This window comes from Phascolarctos cinereus, unplaced genomic scaffold, assembly GCF_003287225.1.
Source record: "Phascolarctos cinereus isolate Bilbo 61053 unplaced genomic scaffold, phaCin_HiC Scaffold_726;HRSCAF=1367, whole genome shotgun sequence".
In the NCBI taxonomy this organism is placed as follows: domain Eukaryota; kingdom Metazoa; phylum Chordata; class Mammalia; order Diprotodontia; family Phascolarctidae; genus Phascolarctos; species Phascolarctos cinereus.
The window spans coordinates 400,409,080-400,430,580 of NW_027556098.1; the positions used below are offsets into that span (position 1 = coordinate 400,409,080).

The 21,501-nt window shown below is 46.4% G+C and overlaps 1 protein-coding gene across 1 annotated transcript in view; it reads left to right on the forward strand.

Moving 5' to 3' along the window:
* Positions 1-21,501, forward strand: part of MEGF6 (multiple EGF like domains 6) — a 370,100-nt gene that overhangs the window by 127,313 nt on the left and 221,286 nt on the right.

Consider the following 21,501-nt stretch of genomic DNA (forward strand, 5'->3'; position numbering starts at 1 on the left):
TCAGATAGTCTGGCCGTACTCAGTGGTGATCGGAGGCCATTGGGAATAGGGTTCAGTTCTGGGCACCCCAGTTTAGGAAGGACATTGACAAGTTGGAGAAAGTTCAGAGGAGGACAGTCAGGGTGGGGAAGAGCCTTGAGTCCATGTCATAAGATGATCAGCTGAAGGACCTGGGGATGTTTAATCTGGAGAAGAGAATTCTGTGCAGGGCAGAGGACAGCATGACTACCACCTCCTTGCTTCCAGAAGCCAGGCCTCTCTTAATGTAGCCTAGGCTTGCATTAGTTGGGTAGGCTTCATGGAAGATATGACCTGTCTCAAGACTGTTTGACTAGGACTTGAAAGGAGAGAGCAGGATGAGGTGGAGCTAGTCTAGGTTCAGGATTCAGCTTGGGAGGCAGTGCAGAGGGTGTGGGTGAGTGGAATCATTGATGTCCTTTCCATCCCACTGTGCCTTTTCTCCTCTTTCTTCCCTTCCCCAGTCTTGTCTTCTAGCCTAGCCCCCATTTCTCCAGCAGACTGTGATGGCTCCCTAGGAGGTCAAGGAGACCTTCAAGGTCCAGGATGTAGTTTTGTAGCCGCAGAGGTCATTTCAAGTTGGGGCAGGGAGAAGGCTGTTGAATCTGTTATGGTCTCACTCTGTAGCTTGGAGGATAGCCACTGTGGTAGAACCAGGGGTGGGGAACCTGCAGCCTTAAGGAACTTGTGGCCTTCTAAGTCCTTGAGTGTGGTCTTTTGATTGAATCCAAATTTTACAGAACAGATCCTTCCTTGAGGCCAAAGGTTCACCCACCTGTGGGTAGAACCAGTCTTTCTGAGAGACCGATTCCTCACAACCCAAGGACTAGTTGTTGCCTAACGGCCCAGGCCATGAGTGTTTGGGAAAACATACCAGGGCTTTCTGCAGGTTTCTAGGCACGTGTCCAAGGCTCTTTCCAGACTTTTACACCTCCTCCTCCTTCTCCTGTAGCCTGGCCCCTAGGCTTCAACTAGGGTCACCTCCCACTTTGCCAGGTCACTCTAGAGGTATTTCACAGACAAGACTTTGGTCCCGGTTCCTGTCCACTACCCCATAATTTCCTTCTTAGCAAATTCCCTTTGATCTTTCTGTCTTGAATAGCAGCTGTTCCTTACCCCTCCTTCCCCACCACCCCCAAGAAGGCCAGAGATATCTCTGCTGCAAAAATCCCCTCACAGGATTAGTTGTGGGGTGGAGTGTTACAGACTCCAAAGACTTGTACCTTGAAGACATTCTATAGATTCTGGCATTTTGGAATCAGGACAACAGTTTCTCTTCCTCTGGGGCTACTAAATAATACAGAAGGAATTGTGCCCAGCAGAGCTGGACTCCTGGCGCCAGCCTCAGCAATCTGTAAGAGACCTCAGAGGTCATCCAGTCCAATGTCATTTTACAGAAGAGGAAACTGAGGCCCAGGAAACTTGGCCAAAGTCATAGGATCTTAAACCTAGAGCTGGGAGAGTACTCAGAGGCAATTTAATCCAACCCCTTTATGTTGCAGAAGAAGACACTGAGGCCCAGGAAGGTTGTGACTGGCCCGAAGTCATAGGATCACGAATAGATAGCCAGAAGGGACCTCAGAGGCTATATAATCCACCCCTCCCCATTTTACATATGAGGAAATTGAAGGTCAGGGCAGTAAATCCTCTTATCCAAGATCAAATAGTTATTCAACATCAAAGGGGTTTGAACCCAGGTCCCTGACTCCAAAGTCAGGGATCTTTCTATTGTAGCACACTGCTCACTGAAAGCTAGAAATGTCTGATGGCTTTCCCAATGGGGCGGTAGCCACAGGGCTCATACGTGAGGCTTGTCCTCTTAAGTGGCTCATGTCTGGGGTTCTCCTCCTTAAGCTTTGCCATTGACCTCTGCCATTGATCATCTCCTGGACCTCTCCTCCCTGTTGTCTGAACCTAGGTCACAGTGCCTAGCACTGGGAAACTACAAAGAGAACTCAAGATGCTGGGAGACCTCTGGGTCTTCCTGGAAGAGACACTGAGCCTTGGCTGAAGACGCTGGGGAGGACAGGGAGAATGGGGGCAGCCAAGGGGCAGAAGAGCTCCCCAGCCAACCGCAGGAAGCTCTGTGTGCCAAAGGAGCCTCTCGTCTCTCTCAGAGGCTGAATACTTGAAGAGGCAAGGAGCAAATACCTTGCCCCACACAGAAGGGAGTTCTGGCCTGGCTCAAGGAGGACCCTTTGTTCTCTGTAGGTCTGCAGGAGCCAAGCTGGCCTTGAAGCCTGGAGGCAAGGCCAAGGTGGAGTCAGCCTTGTCTGCCAAAGAGAAGTAGAAACGAGGGAGGACGAGAGTGAGGATCCTCTGTCTGGAAGAGGCTTGGAGAGATGGGATTTATCCCCTGAGGCTCTCCTTGACAGCTGATAAGATCCTCCAAAATGGGCAGATTCAGGGCTTCCCTCCACACTGATTAAGATGGCGGCTGTAGCTCCGACAGGCCCTGCCTCCCAAGCTGTGGCCAAGGGAGCTTTTCTTCCATTTTCTTTGTTTAAAGTGACCACCAGTGGGAAGAGGAGCTGCCCCAAACCCCAAGGGCCCATGCGGAAGGCTTTGGGTAAGAGGCATGGGATTTAGGAAGCAGGGAGGGAGCACCAAGGACTTCTGATCTCCAAAAATCCCTGTTAATGTGGGTGGTATTGACTGAGCCATTATGTTGGGGTAGAACTGGCTGCTGATGGTGACTGTCCTTTATATTGTCAGTCTGCAATGGCTGGGCCAAAGCCTAGCCTAGCCAAGATTAGGATTTCCTCTTCTCTTTTGTATATACTAGGTGCTTAATAAATACTCTTGGAATTGAATTCAATGTATGATCAAAGAACACATTCAAGACATTCCTATGTTTTCTCTAACCTTCCTCCTTTCAGATAGAGGTGAGCTCCCACTTGAACTTGACCCAGTCTATACCTTCTTGCCCCATCCCAGCCATTTCCACACTATGCCTCCATCCCAGCTCCCCCATGTCTTTCCAGGCCCCTTCACGTGTGGTCTTCCCCCAGCTGAATGTACGCTGTGGGTTCATCTTGCTTATATTTCTATGCCCAGCACGGCACAGTGCCTGGCATATCATAGCATGTAATAAAGGCTTTCTCTATCTATCCATCTGAGGCAGCTGTGTGGCGCCATAGTGCATAGAGCACTGGAAAACTCATCTCCTTGTGTTCAAATCTGGCCTCAGATACTTCCTAGCTGTGTGACCCTGGCAAGTCACTTCACCCTGTTTGCCTCAGTCTCCTCATCTGGATAAGGAAATGGCAAACCACTCCAGTGTCTTTGCCAGGAAAACCCCAAAATGGGGTCACAAAAAGTTGACATGACTGAACAACAACAAAAATCTATATTTCTCCATCTATCTGTCCGTCATCTAGTTCTCCATTCATCTCCCTATATCCATCTGTCTGTCTCTGTCTCTCCTTTGCTCTTCTCTTTTGCTATTCAAGGTTAGAGTTTAGATGCTCGAATCTCTGTGTCTAATTCCATTTGATCAAAGCAGGGACTTGACACTTCCTGTCTTCAACTGAGATATAACTCTGTGAAATCAAGGATTGGAGCCAGGAGGAATCATTACAATAATTCACATTTCTGTTGTACTTTAAGCTTTCTAAGATTTTCTCACAACAACCCTGTGAACTAGAGCGTTCATGTATCATCACCCTGGTTTTACAGGGAGGAATCAGACTCCCAGACTCAATATAGATTGCTCAAAGTCACACAGCAAATGAATGTCAGAAGTGAGATTTGAACCCTGTCCAAAGCTCTTTCAGCTGGAACGGGGAACCTTGTTTTATTATTTTTATATATTTTAAAATATTTTGATCATTGTATTTCAAAATAATTATTTCCTTTTTTCAATATAATTATTTCCAATATAACCCTATGTATTTTATGTCTTCCATTTAAAAACACGATTCTGGGAAGAGGTCTGTCGGTTTCCCCAGACTGCCAGAGGGGCATAGAAAAGGTGGAGAGCCTGTGGTAGATCATGGGGAGCCCAGCATGTGTTACAGACGGTTAGGGCTCTTGCCATGGAATGACGGTGTCGATGCTGTTTCCTTTTGTCCTGATGTCCCTCCGTCCCTGGGCTGGAGCCAGCCCCCACCTCCTTTCTAATGAATGGGGTTGGGTCAGATGAGCATCTTTGCAGGGACCAGGGGAGGAGGATTAGGAAGTCCTGGGCCTGATCAGAGCAGGTTGCTGGATTGGCTTTTTGTTGGCTGAGCGCGCTGGTTCACACACACAGGTGATCCAGGAAAGGCTTTCTTTCCTGAACGCATCAAGAGGGGCTCCCAAGAGGCTGCTCAGAGGAGGAACGCCGGCCAAGGCGATGCTGAAGGTGGGGCTGCTGTAGTCAGCACTGTGGGCTGGGGCAGTGGGGACTGGCCCCAGCTGGAAACCCAGACAAGTCTGTGTCCTCGGCTGTCAGCTATTTGGAAAGTTTTTTAAGTACCCCTGAAATGTCAGAAAAAGGGAACATGTAGAAGTGCTGGTTCTCAGGAACCTTGGGAGTGAGCAGGCACAGCTGTCATAATCTTATACCTGGGATGAGGGGCCCGTTGGAGGACACTGTCTCTGATACCAGCTCTTCGACTTACTCGATGAGCCTCAGTTTCCTCATCTGTATAATGGGGATACCTACCTCCCAGGGTTGTACTGAGTCTCCAGTGAGGTCATATATGGAAGAGGCTTTGTAAACTCAAAAGCACCATATTGTATCAGTCAATAATAATAATATTGTCAGTTAATAAACTCTAGCCTCTGTTTTCATTATTGTCAATTAATAATAATGGCTTTTATATGGCACTTAATTATTTGCAAAGCACGCATTTGATCCTCAAAACAAACCTGGGAGGTAGGGACCATTATTACCCCATTTTACAGATGAGGAAACTGAGGCAAACAGAGGGAAAATGACTTGCCTCAGGTCACACAGCCAGTAAGTATATGAGGCAGGGTTTAAACTCAGGTCTTTTTGTTTTTTTAATAATGCAATTAATCTATACATGTTTATTGCAGATATTGTGTTTCAAAAATGTTATAGCATAAACTTTCATATCATAAATTAATTTAGTACAATTCATAATAAAACTCCAAGAATTTAAATAGCGTATCAAAATACAATAAAATATGGTTTCAAAACATGACTGTTTCAATATAACTAAAGTATATATTCCTGACTCCCAAGGCCAGCATTCCATCCACTGGGACATCCGGTTACCTAATTATTATGATTATACACTTTCTACTTTGTTTTAAGTATCAACCCAATCACTCAATTAATGAGCATTAATTAAGTACGAGATGCCAGATAAAAAAGACAAAAGAACCCAACATCCCCTTCCCTCAAGGACCTTATTCTTGCAAGCCTCAAAGACTATATTAGACCTTAGACTCAGGGTTAAAAGGGACCTTAAAGGTCATTCCAGGCATTGGCCAGGCTTTCTCCTACTTATATAGGCTGTCCCAGAAGTCTTGGTGCAACCATATATTAAATAGTTAAAACTGCGCTGAGACTTTTGAACACCCTGGGATAACTTCACTCACACTCGAGATGCTGTAGAAAGAGTGTTACATTTGGAGTCAGAGAACCTGAGATCCAACCCAATTTATGCCACTCACAGCACAGGGAAACTTGGGCAAGTCCCAAGGTCCACGGGCCTCAGTTTCCTCATTTGTAAAATAAAAGAGTTGGTCTAGGTGACCTCCAAGGGCTCCATGATCCTGTAGCACTTGAAGGAAACCAAGCGTCTGGTACCAGTTGTCTTCCTGATTTTTTCTTTGGTGTCTGGGGTGATAAATCTTTACCAGCCCAGGGCAGGAGTAGGGCATGTGTCTCAACCCTGTAATCTTCAAATCTCTTAGAAGAAAAACTTGTTGGAGGAGGTGGAAAGTACCAGCTGAGCAATTATATGGAAAGAGCTGGCAAGCCGAAGGGGACAGGGATGGGAATGGGGAGGAAGCCCAAACCCTCCAGGGAGCTCCCCTACTTACAGCGCCCGTTAGCATAGGGATGCTCACAGCCCCACTAAGCCTTTAGGAAACTGGCAATGGAAAGAGGTGGGTTCATCCAGACTGACTTCGCACAGGTAGGTTCTCTGGGGAGAGCTCATAGGATTCAGAATTGGAGGGGATCTTAGAAACAATTAAGCCCACACCTCTCATTTGACATATGAGGAAGCTGAGACCAGGAGAAGGGAAATGATTTGCCTATGTTTGCCCAGGGAGGAAGCAGCTGGGGTAGGATTTGAACTGGGGTCTTCAGACTCCAGATTCCATGTGATTTCTGCTCTACTGTGCATTTAGAAGTAGGCTGAAGAGAGGAGAGGATGGAGTAGCTAGGTGGAGAAGTGGATAGAGTGCCCAGGTCAGGAAGACCTGAATTCAAATCTGGCTTCAGACACTAACTAGCTGTGTGACCCTGGGCAAGTCACTTAACCCTATGTGCCTCAGTTTCCTCATCTGTAAAAATGAACCAGAGAAGGAAATGGCAAACCACTCCAGTATCTTTGCCAAGGAAACCCCAAATGAGGTCACAAAGAGTTGGGAGTGACTGAAACAACTGAACAACCACAGATGGGGAGAGGATAGGTGGATTCTTCTCTCCGGTGGGATAGGGAGCTAGCAGCCCTTGGACAGAATCCATTTGCCTGGGGGGATTTATCACAGTAGTGCCCCAGGTCAGACACTTCTCTGTTTCTGTGGCATGATCGGCATCTTCTCTCAGTCCCCCATCAGCTCCCAAAGCCAGAGCATGACATCTGAATTTTCTGCTCTCTCTCCTCCCTGGGAAGGCAGGAGTGAGAGGAATGGGGGGATGGGGAGGTGGCTGCCCAGAGTGGGGCCCCAGCCCCTGAGCTGCAGCAGCCAGGCCCTCCTTCTGTGCTTGGGTGCCCGTGCTTGGCACCGGGATGCGTCCTGGAGCTTGCTGGCAGCTGTGGCATGGGAGGAAGGAGGAGGGAGCCTGCTGAGGCTGCCGGCCAGAGACCCCTCTCTGGAGGAGGTGAGCCCTGGGAAGGCACCACACCCGGCCCTCCCCTCGTCCTCATGATGGAAAGCAGGAACACCTTTTCTTTGCAGACCAGGTCTGATTTCCTCCTTGGCATCTCATCAGAATTTCACAGCCCTCCAGGGAAGTGAGTGAGGAAGGTGGGGAGAGGGGCACTGGGGGACATTTGCAAGGTTCATTTCCCTCTCTGAACTGAGCTCCCGTTTCCCACCTGTCCGTCAGTGATATATGTGGGTGCCTTGACACCCCCATGCCTTTCGAAGCAGCCTTTGAGAGCTGCCATGCCCAAGAAAGCTATTCTCTTTTGACAACCCTTGGCTGATCCAGCCATCACTCATCTAGGCTGATTGATTCCCTTGAATGCCAATAGAAAAAGCTCTGGGTTTGTAGGTTCAGATCTTAGCTGTACCTGCCTATGTGAACATTACCTCCCGAGGGCCCCAGTACCTCATCTGTAAAATGAGGGCTTTGGACGAGATGACTTTTGAAGTCCCTTGTAGCTCTGTGAGCTTATGAACATGCGTTTATTAAATGTCTACTGTGTACCAGAAGGTGAGGCATTTCAGAGAACCAGCCTCAGAGTTAGGAAGACCTGGGGGGAAGTCTTGCCTTTGACAGCTGCTGGCTGGACGTCTCCCGATAAATCACAACCTGTCTGGGCCCATGTTCTGTAGACCAAGAGACAGTGTAGATGGCATCTTATCTAGTGGGAGAGTTTCCTCATTCAAAGTTCTCTATCCTGATGAAATCAAAGGTCCAGTTTCCCTATCCCCTTCTAACTGTGCCAGACACAGTGCTAAACACATGAGATCAAACAGTACAAATGACATGGATCCTGCCAGCAAAAAAGTACCTTTTTTTGGGGGGGGGGGTTGTATAATAAACTGGGGTTTATTATAAGTAATATAATAATTATAATAGTAATAATTATAAGTAATATAATAATAATTATAAGTAATATAAGTTATATTAAACAAGTAAATACAAAGTAATTTTAAGTTAGGAAAGAGTTCTGATGGAAAACCCATACTTCATCTAGAAGGTGCTGTGCATTCAAGGACGCTAGAGATCCTTGGAGATGGACTTGAAGAGGGCATGGTGGAGGGCACTTGGGTAAAGGCATGGAGGTGGGAGATAGGATATTGTACATGAGGATTATATAGAGGGTCAGTTTGACTGGAATGGAGAGCTGGTGATGTGATGAAATGTGTAATGGGGACAGGAGCAAATGGGAAAAAAAAATTAAGAAAGGGAGAGTGGCCCTTGACCAGAGATGCATCGTCCATTAGCTGGGCTGGTCTTGGTAGAGGTCTGCGAAGACTTGCTAGGGTTTCTTCCAGGCTGTGTGGTGGTTTTGGAGTGGGAGGCTCTGCAGCTGTAAAATCAGGATAACAAATAATATTGTAACAATTTGATATTGTCGTATAAAATAATATATAATGGTATACAAATAGCAAATAGTAAAATTTAATTATAGTAATGCATTACCTGGTTGTGGTGAGAGGTTGACAAAATGTTTTGAAAACTGCTAGACATTGCACATGAATATCTTGACTGTTCAGCCCACAGCGGGAGGGGCTCTGGTGTCGGGAGTCAAGGTCTATAGGACCTGAAGGCTGCTGGGGAAATGAAACATTCCCTTCCCTCCAGGAGTTGACATTCTACTAGTTGGAAATCACACGTATTCAGATAAGTCAGTACAAAATAATAAAGTTAATTTTGGGGGGTGGGGTGGAGTGAAAACTAATCATTGGAGAGGTCAGGGTGCCCATTGAGGCCCCTTCCAACTATGCGATTCTGTAATGCTGTGACTCCCAGGGTCCTTTGCACTGGACACAGCTCACCCCTCCAAGTGACCCTGGCCAGCACCCCGTCAGCCTCCTGTAGCCCAGACTATTGCCTAGTAAAGAGCTCTGGGCTCCCTCCCTGAAAAGGAGTGTGATATCTCTCTAGGCAGGTGAGAGTGATCTGCAGAGTGTGGGGAGGAAAGAAACCATTTAAAATGAATCTTATTCCAGAATCTTCACATCTAATTATCCAAATTCAATCTCTCCATCTTTGGGGTAAAGAAGGGGGTTGGTGCCCCCTGGTGGTATCTCTTGAAATTTCTAAGGGAAAGCCCTCTCACTGTCAATGCCTTCATTGTTCTGCTCCAGGAGAAGGGAGAATGAAAAAGCTTCTCCAGGGTGTTTGGGGGTGGAGGTGAGGGTGGGGGAGGTGTTGGAGTTCTCTGGTTCTTGTGAGGAAGAGAAGGATTGGCCAAAAGAGGGTCTGACTCTGCCCACTGTTGGAGATAGTGGACGGGGAGCAGTGGTCACCCCGACTTCTCCAAAGGCAGGGATCAAAGGGAAACTCAGAGGTCAGGCTGTCCAACCTCCTCTTTTTACATAGAAGGTAACCAAGGCTCAGAAAAATAAAATAGCATGTCAAAGAGCATCACTGAGTGGCAGATCAGGATTTGAACTCAAGTCTTCTGACTTCAAATCCAGTGCATTTTCAACAACACCATAATAGGGCAAGATCTAGAACTGGAAGGAGTATCTAGCCTGATCCCCTCATTTTACAGAAGAGAAAGCTGAAACCCAGAAAGGCTGAGTGACTTGCCTAAGGTGTCCAGCCAGTGAGTGTCTGAGGCAAGATTTGAACCCAAGTCCTTTGACTCTAGACTCAGTGCTTGGTCCACTGCGTGACCCAGCCCTCCAGTTACCCAAGCAGCCAGACCTTCTCTGTCTGCCTTTCGCCCCATTGGAAAGAAGACCATTTCAGGCAGGTGGGTTTTGGCTTAGCTTAACATAAGAGATAGATTTCCACCATCCAAAGGTGGAGTTGGGGTATTTGAGGTGGCCCGGAGTCCTTCAGGGTGGGTGGGTGGGGCTCACCAGCCCTGCAGTTGGCCCATTTTTAAGGTTAACCAAGGACTTTACTCACAATAACTTTGTAAGGCAGACATTGTAGATGTTATTATCTCAGTTTTACAGATGAGGAAATGGCGGCTTAAAGAGTTGAAGGGACATGTCTAGTGTCACCAAATGACTGTCAGAGCTGGGATTTTGCTTATGACAAGAAAGCCAGTACATTCTTTTTTAAAAATTAATTTATTTTGAATTATCAACAATCACTTCTATAAGCTTTTGAGTTTAAAATTTTTCTCCCCTTCCCTCCCCACCTCCCTCCCCAAGATAGCGCACAATCTGATATAGGCTTTACATGTACATTCCTAATAAGCCAGTACATTTCTTCAGTGATATTCAGAGAGTCATGATATCTGGGACTCGGGAGGTGAGAGTCCCATCATCCTTTGCTCTCCTCCCACCACATCTTCAGTGTTGGGTTCAGTTCTGGCCCCACCATTCCAGAAGGACGTTGCACTTACTCTCCCCCGTGCCTGGAACTCTCTCTCTCCTCATCTCTGTCTTCGTGCTTCTCTTTCTTCCTTCCGATCTCAGCTAAAGTCTCCTCTTCCCTGTGATCTTTCTCTACCTTCCTTAATGCAAATGCATCCCCCCTGTTGCTTATCTCCAGTTTATCTTGGCCACATCTTGTTTGTACATAGCTGACCACATTTTGCCTTTCCCCTTAGACTGTGAGCTTTTTGAGAGCAGGGGCTGTTTTTTGCTTTTCTTTTGCAACCTCAGCACAGTGCCTGGCACCTAGTAGGCGTTTGGTGCCTTATTGGTTGAGCTGGAACAAATCCAGAGGACGGCAATCACTATGATTAAGGACCTCAAGTTCTTTGCATATGAGGACAAGTGGAAGAAACTGGGTGTTTGTACCCTTGAGAAGGGAAAGAGCTTGGGGGAACAGGGGGGAGATGAGGCATGATAGATGTCTTCAAGTATCTGAAGCTCTGTCACTTGAAAGAGGAATCTGGGTGGTTGTCCTTGGCTCCAGAGGGAAGAGCCAAAAGCAAGAGGTGAAAGTTATAAAGAGGAAGATTTGGGCTCCCCACCAAGTAGAGTTATCCCAAAGAGAAATGGGCTGTCTGGGATGTCTCCAGGTCTGCCTTGCTGGAGGTCTTAAGCAGAGGCTGGGGGACTGATGGAAGGTGTGATGTTAAAGGCCTTTGGATTGGGGTTGACCCAAAAGAGGGAGAGAAAACTCGATGGGACTGCCAGAGGGGCTCAGAGATCCCTTCCAACTGGGCTTCTAGTCCATTATCTCCTGATGACAAATTCCACCTTCTTTCTACCCTGCCATGCTGGGTTAGCTCATTAGTGTGGGTGACTGGACTGTCAGTCAACGTCGCTGTCACCTGGTAGAGAACAAGGAATGTGGTACGTAAGAGGTTTGGGGGGATTAGGAGAGTAGATTAGAGGGCTGAGAGTTGTTATTTTTGAGTCCAATTCTGCCCTTTTTCTGTTGTCTAGTCATTTCAGTTGCATCTGACCCTTCATGACCCCATTTGGGGTTTTCTTGGCAAAGTTACATTGGTTTGCCATTTCCTTTTCCAGCTCATTTTACAGAGGAGGAAACTGAGGCAAACAGGGTGAAGTGACTTGCCCAGGGTTGCACAGCTAGTAAGTTTCTCAGGCTGGATTTGAACTCAAGCAATCCCAGAACTCTATCCATTGTGCTACCAATGTGAAGAATACAGTGAAGTATGGGAAGACTTAAATGGATTGATACAGAGGGAAATCAGTAGCACCCGGATAACGATACGTACCCTGACGAATGCAATATAAACAAATAACAACAAACCTGGACTTGGTGTAATGGTAATACTGCCCATGCTCGGCCGGAAGAAGGGAGGAGAAAACACATCTCCCTCCTTTCTCCGTAGAGAGATGGTGGAACATTCCCCATCCTGTCCAACTGGGCTGACGGGCTTCGTTTTGGTGAGCTGTCCCCCCTCTCATTTTTCTCTTATAGTCTTTGCTACAAAGGAGGCTTGCTGAGGAAAAGTGGGGATGAGGGAGAGGAGATAGACACATGCAGATATAGACAGATTTGGAAATTAAGGCAAAGTAAAGATGGAAGATCTCAATAAAAAAGAAGACCCGGGTGGGCATAGGGAGGTGATGGGCCATATGGGAAGCAAACTTTGGGCCCTTTGCAGTTGTGAAGGTCAGCGGCTGCTTAGGACAGGGGAGTTTGCATTGTTTTGTTTCGTTGTATCTGGGCCCTAGGGAGCCACACCCTTCAATCTTTTCCCAGGATGGGGAGCAGTAGTGGCCAAAGGCACGGGCTCCCTGGTCCGGGCCTGTGCCGTGGCATGTGGTGTATCCAGGAGCACGATAGCCCCTAGGTTCAAACAACCTCTCAGGCCAAGCTTGGGGAGCCTCCTTATTTTTACTGAAGTTTTGTTACTGTCTTTTGTTTTCATATTACGGTCACTTTGAGATGTACGCCATTCTGACATGGGATGTTTCCAGGCTTGAGAAGACAACTAGTGAGCTTTACTTGGTAATAAGGGAGAAATTAGCAAGTCCACTCTCCCAGCTCAGTACCACACATACAACATTCTGCTCTCACAGAACCCCACCTTTAGGAGGCCCTTTTAGGAGCAAAACAAAGCCCAGCAGCCCCCCTACCTCATCCTGCCTTATACCTGCTCCCCAGAGTTATGGTGAGGATACACTGAGACAACGTTGTTAAAGCACTTAGTGCAGAGGCTGACACACAGTAGGTGCTGCACAGATGCTGATTTCCTTTCTTCTTCCCACTCTTCCTCCCTTCCTTTTTCCTTCCTCCCTGCCTTCCTGTTCCCTTCCTTCTTTTCTTTCCTTCCTTCCCAACCCTAAACTAGACAGTTATTATGTTTATAAACTATCTTATTCTTTAATCCAACAAACAGTTATTAAATACCTATGTGAAATTTTTTAAAAATAAATTTTTATTGATATCATTTGCATTTGTACCACCTATGTTTCCTACTGTATCCCTTCCCCTCATCCCTTCCCATGGAGCCAGTTGTTATAATAAAGAAGAAAAAATAATTCAGCAAAAAACCCCAACATATAAAGAAGTGACATCATGTACCACATTCCGCCCCTGTGGCCCCTCACCTCTACAGAAATGGGGGAGGAGGACGTGCATCCTCATCTCTCTTCTTTGGGGCCAAGTGGTCATTGTAATTCCACAACATTCCATTTGGATTGTATTGTTTTTCCATTCATGTTGTGGTCATTGCACATATTTTTCCCCTGGTTTTGCTTCCTCCATTCTGCTCTGTATGTCTTCTCATGCGTCTTCTGCATTCCTCAACATCGTCATTTCTGATGACGTGGTGGTGTTCATTCCATTCATATATCCCAGTTTGTTCGGTCATTCCCCAGTAGATGCTAGACACAGATTTTAAAAGTTTCATCCCAAGAAACATTATGGGAGTTCTGAATGTGTTCATTTTTATTTTAAAAGTTTTATTGATGCCTTTAAAAACATATCAATTTCCTAATATACACTAAAACCTGCCTGCCACCACAGTGAACCTTCCCTTGTAACAAAAAAAAAAAAAGCCTTAAGTAAAACTGAATAACTACATGGGCAGCGAGGTGGTGCCATAGTTCATAGAGCGCCAGGCTTGGAGTCAGGAGGACTCACCTTCCTCAGTTCAAATCCAGCCTCAGACACTTACTAGCTGTGTGACCCTGTTTGCCTCGGTTTCCTCATCTTTAAAATGAACTGGGGAAGGAAATGGCAAAATGCTCCAGTATCTTTGCCAAGAAAATCCTAAATGAGGTCACAAAGAGCCAGGGTTGAAACAACACGACAAAAAATAACGACGTATAATGGGAATAATACTCTGCATCTGTTCTCCCCCACCTCTGTTGCCTCCCTCGTTAGACGGTGAGTTTCTCAAGGGCAGGGGCTGTCTTTGGCCTTTCTTTGTATCCCCGGGGGTTAGCACAATGCCTGGCACATAGTAGGTGCTTAATGTTTGTTGACTGACTGTACTGGCAACGGACCATATGGCCCTAAGTTTGGACAAGCTCAGCCCCTTCAACGGGATGAATTTGTCTCTCCCAGGAGCTCTCAAAGGCTCCTAACCTCTTTATAGAAGGAATTTGATGTGCATTGCTGGAGGGAGTACCCGTGCTGGCGGAATGACCACTCCTTCAAGTGTTGAAGTGTTAATGATGGGACTAACCATCAGGGACCTGGAAGGGCCCTCGGCAGCCACCTATTCCAACCCGTGCCCAAGGAAGAATGCCCTCTCTGTCATACCAAACAGCCTTTGCTTGATCACCTCTAATTAGGGAGAATCTACCTCTCGGTGCCATAGTTTAGCAAGAGCATTAATAAGCTGAGAAGTGCCCAAAGAAACCATCCAGGATGGTGAAGGAGCTTGAGATGATAATAATAATTTTATATAGTACTTTGAGGTTTGCAAAGTGCTTTACAAACAACCCCAGGAGATAGATGCTGTTATTAATGTCATTTTCCAGATGAGGAAACTGAGGCAGGATTACACCGTTACTAAGTGTCTGAGGCTGAGGCCAGATTTGAATTTCAGGTCTTTCCTTTTGTTTTGTGGAACTGAACTTTTATTACAATTTTTCCTTTCTCCTCCCCAGTTATTTTATTAACAAATATGTGTAGCCAAGTATAACCCCTCCACCCCCATTTTTCGTTTGTGGAGGGAACAGTTGATGTATGTTCCATGCTTGAGTGAAGGGTGGGGTTGGTGAGAGCTTAGAGATAACATTGTTCTTCTGGCTTCCATCTCCAGTAGAGCAGACACACAACATGGTTCCATAGTTCTTCAGGGAGAGGTCTGTGAAGGGAGAGAATGACTCCCCAACATGTAGAGATACTAGGGCAGCAGACATGTCCCTATTCCCAGCTTGCCACACTGAAGACTAAAGGGAATTTCACTTGGGCAAGATGGGGACATTCTCTCTTAAAGGACCTGAGATAGCTCCTTCCCAGTAGGAAGACTCATCCACTCTGTATTTTCTGGAGAGAGCTTGGAACCAAGTGGGGCTTCTCTCAAAGCCAGAAGAACCAGGATCCCTTTTCTCCCAAGCTCCTCCTCTCACACAGACATGGAGCTCCAATCATCAGTCTCTCCACCAATGAAGAAAGTCTTACCCAAATGCCAGGCTTGAGCCCCAGGTTACACAAGCAAAATAAATTCTCTTATTAGCCACATTCAAAAATGTATGTCTTAAGGAGCTTACATTCTAATAGAAATTGACAATATTTATAGGGAAATGATGTTCAGAGAGGAGTGTTTTTTTTTTGTATCCCCGGGGGTTAGCACAATGCCTGGCACATAGTAGGTGCTTAATGCAATCTTCTTCAAAGAAGAAGAAGATTGAAATACACTTCCCAGTAGTGATGGTAATATTGATTAATGATGGCTGAAGAGCTGGAAGGAATGAATGGTTGGGGGTTTGTAGTGAATGGGTGATAGAGAAAATGGCTATTGGTCATATATACATAATTGGTCATGTAGCTAGGGTTAAGGACAGTGAAGGCTGGGGCAAGAGTTCTAGAGCTGAAAATCCACGTGATTTGAAGATCCTTTGTAGGAATGGTCCTTAAAGAATATTCAAGTATTTGAAGGGCTGTCCTGTGGAAGAGGGATTAATGCCTTTTTCCCTTCCTTAGAGGTCTTCAAGCTGAGGCCACGTTGTCAGCTCATTGGGTGTGTTCTAGTGGGGTTTCCTTTTGGGGAGCACTAGATGGTCCCTGACTTCCCTTTGGGCTCTGAAATTCTGTGCTTGTCTAACCTGCTACCTCTTGGACACTCTCATTGTTAGATATCACACTGGACTATGGCTCAAAGCATCAATTTCTTTAGTGAAGAGAAGATTCCCCTGGCATCAGGGCCAGGCCCTGGCTTCTTTCCCAGTCCTTCAGTGGGCAGACTTCCAAATGAGAGGACCTGGATTAGAAGGTGGCAGAGACTCGTTGGCAGGAAGGCCCTTGACTCCTTGGTTTCATAATAGATTGACTCAAGAGAGATCCCAGGGCCCAGTTAAACCTTGAGTTCTCCCCAAGCAGGACATTTGGCCGAGGTGAGCAGACAGCATCCTCCCCTCACCCCCCAAGACCAGGCAAGTCATTTGGAGACCAGGAACACTAGCCAGGGGTTTTTCCTGATGACAGAGCAATGTTCCCAAAGTGTCTTACTGAGTTTTGGCTCAGAAACAGAGAAAGAGACAACAAAGCAGAGTGGAAAAGCATCATGTTTTGGAGATAAAAGAAACCTGGTCTCAGAACCATCTGTCTGGACATTCCAAGGTCCAGATGTTAGGCCCTGGCTCCTGTCCGAGGGACCAGCTAGGGCACAGTGGGCATGCAGATGGTTCTGACTGCATGTCTGCCTTGCTCTTGGACTTAATCTGACAGCTGTATGCTGTTATCATGGGGAGGGCAGGTGAGGGAGTAGGGTTGATTGAGTGAAACTCACTCCCCTTAGGGGAGAAAGAGAATCATTAAATCTCAGCATTGCCAGGGAGCATAGTTCCTATCCAACAGGACACAGCTTTTAAAATTTGGGTGAACCTCATACCGTGAATTGATAGTTAAATGTGTAACGTATACTTGGGTTAAGAAAATCAGGTTCACAAATAAAGAAAGGAGGAGTATAGTCTAGGCATGGTTAGACAGCAGCACAGCTGAAGCAGATCTAGAGGTCTTAGTGAATTAATTACAGACCATGTGTGTGATATGGCAGCACAAAAATAAACTCTTAGGCTGCATTAATAAAGACCCAGTGTCCAGTACCAGGGAGGTGATTGTCAGTCTGGACCAGACCATGTGGCTAGAACATATTTGGAGTGTTGAGTTCAGCTCTGGGCCCTACAGTTTAGGAAGAGCATTGAAAAACTGGAGAGTGTCCAGAGGGGGAACAGCTAGGACAGGGAAGAAGCTTAAGTTCATTTGTTGTCGTTGAGTCATTTCAGTCACATCTGACTCTTCATGCCCCCATTGGGGATTTTGTTGGCAAAGATATGGCAGTAGTTTGCCATTTTGTTCTCCAGCTCATTTTACAGATGAGGAAACTGAGGTCATCACGGTGAAGTGACTGGCCCAGGGTCACACAGCTAGTAAGTGTCTGAGGCTGGATTTGAACTCATGAAGTTGAGTCTTCCTGATTCCAAGCCCTCATCTCTACCCACTGTGCCACCTAGCCTCCCACCTTCCCTTACAATAAATAGATAAATAGACTTGCCCAAGTGGCTGAGGCCGGATTTGAACTTAGGAAGATAAGTCTTCCTGACTCCAGACCTGGTGCTGTATGTACCATGGGGCCCCCTGGGTGTCCTTCTCAAGTTCCTACCATATGAGAATTGGTTGAAGGAACCAATGTAAACAAAGAAAAGGGGGAGGAGGCCCCCAAATATGATAGACATCTCTAGGTATTTGAAGGGCTATCACGTAGAAGAATGATTAGTCTTGTCCTACTTGGCCCCAGAGGTCACAACAAAGGGCAGTAGGTGGAAATTGAAGAAAGATTGAGATTTGATGTCAGGGTAAAAGATCCTAACGTTAGAGATGGCCTAAAATGGCACGAGCTGCATTGGGCAGAAGTCAGTTCTTTCTCTTCAGAGGTCCCAGGATCCCAGACTAAAAGCCAGGCAGGACCCGAGAAGGCTTCGGATCCAACCTTCTTCTCTTAACCGATGAGGACCCCGGGAACTCTAGAGATAAAGCATCACACAGCTAGGAAGCATCTGAGGCAGCACTGGAACCAGATACCCCTATCCATTAGGACAGGTTGGACTTCAAGCAGAGACGGAATGACCACTGGCTATAATGGATATATTGTAGAGGGGAATTCTTATTTTATTATTTATTATTATTATTTTCTTTTTTGGCTAGGCAATGGGGTTAAGTGACTTGCCCAGGGTCACACATCTAGTAAATGTTAAGTGTCTGAGGCCAGATTTGAACTCAGGTCCTCCTGACTCCAGGGCTGGTACTCTATTCACTGCGCCACCTAGCTGCCCCTGTACAGGGGAACCTTGCTGCGGGGTGGGTCTGACCAGTTCTTGAAGGTAGCTATCACCCTTCCTCACCCCCACCCATCCAGTTCTTTTCTTCTCCAGGCTAAAAATTCCCAGTACCTTCAGTTCACCCTCATATGGCGTCAATATTTCACGGTCCTTCATCATCCTGGATACCCTCCTCTGGAAACGCCCCAGGTTATCTGTGTCCTTTCTAAGCTAGGGCTCCAGAACCGAATCCAGTACTCGAGCTCCAGGGTGGCTCACCCCCCATTCTGGGTTCCATGCTTCAATCCAGACATAAGCAGTAACATGCAGGTGCATTGGGATTTCTTGTCAATTCAGCTAAGGAAGCTTCTCCTTCTTGCAGCTCCCTCCCAGTCGGTTCTGTGGTTCTTTTTCTTGGAAGGCTCTAGATAAATACAGACTTCAGTCCCACGGGCAGTGTGCTAGAGGTCAGTCAGTCAACTGACATTCATTAAAGGGCTTACTCTGTGCCAGGGACTGGACAAAGTGCCAGAGACACAAAGAAAGGCAAAAAACACGGTCCCTGCCCTCAAAAAGCTCACCTTCAAGTGGGGGAGATAAACATGAAAATAGTGAAGTACCATTAAAGTAGATGGAAGCTAAACTCAGACCAGAAGCCACTAGCAGCCGGAGGTGAGGAGATGGAGGATGGGGAGTTGTGTGGGACTAGAAAAAGGCCTTGTGCAGAAGGTAGTGTTTGAGCTAAGTAGGGAGGGGCAGAGATGAGGGGAAAGAATATTCAAAACATGGTGGCCTTCCAGTTCAAAGGCATAGGGACAGGAGGTGGAGGAGGGTATGAGAAGAGCAGTGAGGCTGGATTGTAGAAGAATATTTAAAACATGGTGGCCTTCCTGTTCAAAGGCATAGGGACAGGAGGTGGAGGGGAGTATGAGAAGAGCAATGAGGTTGGATTGTAGGAGAATATTCAGAATGTGGAGGCCTTCCAGTTCAAAGGTGTAGGGACAGGAGATGGAATGTGAGAACAGTAGGGGGAGGCCCAGTGAGTCTGGAGTGTAGAAAGCATGGAGGTGAGCAAAGCATAAGAAGAGATGGGAGGGCTGTGGAGAGCTTCATGAGCCAAACTAGACTGTGTATTTGATCTTGGAGGTAATAGGATGTCCCCAGAATTTATATTCTACTTGGTCAGCCATCAACTGGGGCTCATCTCTGCATCCTTGAGAAAAATTGCATTTCTTGCATTTCATTCATCTCTTGCATTTCTTGAAAAGAACTCCCCGATTCCTCATCCGTCGGCCTTTCCTTTCCTACAGAGTCCCAGAGTCCTTGCAAACATAACTCAGTTCCTTTTTCCTGCTTCTCTACCAGCTCAGGTATTTGGGGAGTGATTTGAATTTTCTCGTCTCCTCTTCTCTGCCCGATGGTTAATGCTCTCTGAAGATGCCACCAGAGGCATTCTTTTCTCTTTCTGATATTTTTCAAAGTACGGTCAGTTTTCTTTAATGCTTCTTGTTCCTGGGTGTCTCTTACTTATGGCATAGATATATTCTCTGGATTATGTGTATGGGACATCAAGCAATTCCATACGTGGCCCAGTGGAAAGAACACCATTTGGAGTCAGTGGACCTGGTTTTGAATCCTGGCCCTTCTGTTTTTTACTCATGTGACTGCGGAAAATTCACTTATAAGAGGGGGCATTAACTGAGTCAATCAATCACTCCACACTCCACTTAGCCTTGATATCAGATGAGAACTCTTTTGAATCAATCATTCGATCAGCCTAGTCCACTTACAGTAACTATGGACTAGGTAGGGACAACGCTTAGGATCTTTTTTGAAATCAAACAAGGGCTTTAAATGAGGGGTAAGGATTCCTCAATAGCCAGGGCACTCCCCAGGGAACGTGTTGGTATTGGCCAAGAAGTCTTGGTCTTGGGCTGTAGGTTTAGAACCCAGGGAACTGGAGGATACAACCTCAGGACAGTGATTCCATCCAAACCCTCTAAGAAGGAATGGTTTCAGGGAATGGAGAGGAGCCTTGGTCACAGCGTCCTTCCCTGCCTGGTAACCTCCCTGCCCTCCTTTAACCAAAGAAGTACCTTGTGAATTTTGACTGGGTCAGAGAATTTGTATTACTCTGTGCCAGGGACCGCACTATTGGGAAATTGGGGACAAATTGGATGTATTGAAGAGAGGTAGCTTCAGGTCCTAGAAGAAGCCTAGCAGAAACTAGAACATGCCTAAAGGGAATTTCTTGAGTATTTCACAAAAGAGAGAAAAGGACTTCTAGCACCCAAGCACTGTTTCCCCTTTATTCATACCCTCTCTCAGACTCTGTATGTGCTGTATGTCACAGATTAGGGGGGTAGGGAATGTTTTATACCAACTGTTCTTCCTATTCTACCCCTTTCTAAAAGTTAATTAAGTCTGACTGACTTATTGATATCAATGAATAATCATCGGGGGTAGAAGGAAGCACACCAGTTGGGGCTAGTGAGCTACAGCCCCAGAAAAGACATCCGCTAGCTTCTCTGGGCTGTCTCTAAACCCTATGGAGGGGAGATGTAGCAGCCACCCACTCGGGACCCAACCTGCCAGTCCCAGTGGGGGTTGGGAGAATAGCTTCAGAATATGTGCTGTATACTGCTCTGGGTTTTGGTTTCCTTGTCTGTAAAAGGAAGGGGGTGGACTGGATGGTTTTGCATTTCTAGACCCACGAGCCTCTGATCTTTGCCTTTAATCATTATGGGAAGGTTTTCTCCCCTGCAATCAACTGCAGATTTTCCCTCTCCTCCGAAGCCCATCGCATCCCACTTTCTCCAGTAAGCCTTCCCCAACTCCCTCTATCACCCAGTTTAACACTTAAGGGTTTTTTCATTGTTTCTTCTCTCAGTTTAGACCATAAGCCTCTTCCAGGCAGACCATACCTCCGCATCATAAATGCCTGTTGAGTTACATATCTCTATTCCCCGACAGTGGCAAGCGCCTGCTTGGCCACTCAAGAGAAACCTGCTTAAGGCTTTTGGATACAATGCTTGAGTGAGGCCCCATTTCTGTGATGTGTCTGTCTGAGGAATGTATCTGGAAGATAGACAGGAAGGGATGATTGTTAACATGCCTTGAATTCCATCAATCAGTCAACTACCCTTTAAACCAGGTCTACACAACCTGCATGTATACATATGTACAACATATGCATTTCCAAGAAAATGTAGAGAATGATTAATACAAAGTAATTAGGGATGGTGAGGAGAAAAGAATTAACTTGGCAGGAGGGAGCATCATTTAGGGCCTCATTTAGAAGATGGTGGCTTCTTGAGCTGAGCTTGGAGGAAAGTTAGGGATTTTGAAAGGGAGAGGTGAAGAGGGAGTGCATTCCAGAGCAGGGAACGGTCTGTGCAAAGGCCTGGATCTGGGAGCTGGGATTGCTGTATGTGAAGAGCAGCAAGGTAGCTGGTTGGCCTTGCCATCCTAGCCTTGACCAAGGCTCTGACTTTTAAAGAAATAATGGTAGAGGGGAAAGAGCCCTGCTGTGGAGTCAGAGGACTTGAGTGCAAATCTCAGTTCTGTGTACTTATCTGTTGA